Consider the following 1,522-nt stretch of genomic DNA (forward strand, 5'->3'; position numbering starts at 1 on the left):
ATTAATATATAGTCGAAGATTCTCGTTCTTTTTCGATATAAATAGTACTCTATATACTATTAATAACTTAGATAGTCTTATAAACTTCTTTTTAAGGTATTTCTCGATATATTTCTTAAGGAAATCCTCTTCTCGCTTAGATAATAATATTAGCTCTCTATAATAGATTAGCGTCTTATCTTCCTTAAATTTAATTTTATAGTTCTATAGCTTATATTCTAGTAAGGCGATTTAATCTTCTCTTTCTTTAAATAGTTTCTTAAAATCTTAATATACTAAAGAGAGTTCTTTACTAGTAGTAGCTAGTATTCTTCGTTACGATCGTATCTATATTACTCTTATAGTATATAGTATCTTTAGAGATAATTAATCTTTCGCTATCTTTTCTCTATACTTTAGAAATTTAAGTATTTATCTCGTCTAGTCTATTACTAGATTATTCTTTCGAAGCTATTCTATTCTAAATATTATATTATACTTACTAGATATTAAATTAAGCGTAATTCTTTCTATATAGTCTATAAGCTATAACTTTATATTCCTTAGCTCTTCTCTAATCTACTCTTCGTTATACTCTATAAAGAATCTATCTATTATATATAATAAGTATAGCTAGTTCTTTTTTCTTCTATAGTTCCGTAGTCTTTCTTCTATTTATATTAATATATAGCTCTAATTTACTCTATAATCTATTAGCGTATTAATAGATAATTCCTCTATTTTAGTCTTAAAGACTAGATATAGATTTTCGCTAATTAAGATAGCGTATAGATTTTAAGACTTTTAAGTAAGATAATTTCGCCTCTTTAAATTATCTTCTTCTCGTTTTTTAGAAAGTAGATATATCTTCTCTAACTATATATATACTCTTTCTTATCGTAAGTTAACCCTCTATTAATTAGAGTCTAATAGATCTTTAGACTAATTAACTAATATAAATAGTTAAGATTAATATTAAATAGATAATAATAGTCCTTAAAGTATATTTCGTACCTTATATTTATATATTTAAAGTAGCTAGATTCGTATATATTATTAGCTCTTTCTTCTATAATTATTTTAATTTAATAATTTTCTTCTATTAGTATATTTAGCTATTATTAAAGTTAACTCTAGATTTATTCTAGGTATTTTTCCGATATCTTAATTTCTTTAAGTTCTTCTATATCTAGATTATAGAAGTAAATTTCCTTAGTTATTTTATATCTTTTCTTTCTATATATTAGAACTTATACGACTATTAGCTATTTCTATAATATTAATTATAGATCTAATATAATATATTAGTATTAGATTCCGTAGTAGTAGTATTCTAGGTTATATAACTAGATTTACTACTATTTAGTTATAATCTATAATTCGTAAATATCTACCTCTACGATAGTAAGCTCGCTTTATTATACTCTAACTACTTCTATTATATAGATTATTTCTTTATTTTCTTTATTCGTATCTTTCTCTACTATTATTAGATATTCTCGAAATAGATAATATAAGTATTTTTCTTCTTAATATATATATA

This window comes from Exophiala dermatitidis, assembly GCF_000230625.1.
Source record: "Exophiala dermatitidis NIH/UT8656 unplaced genomic scaffold supercont1.8, whole genome shotgun sequence".
Lineage (NCBI taxonomy): Eukaryota > Fungi > Ascomycota > Eurotiomycetes > Chaetothyriales > Herpotrichiellaceae > Exophiala > Exophiala dermatitidis.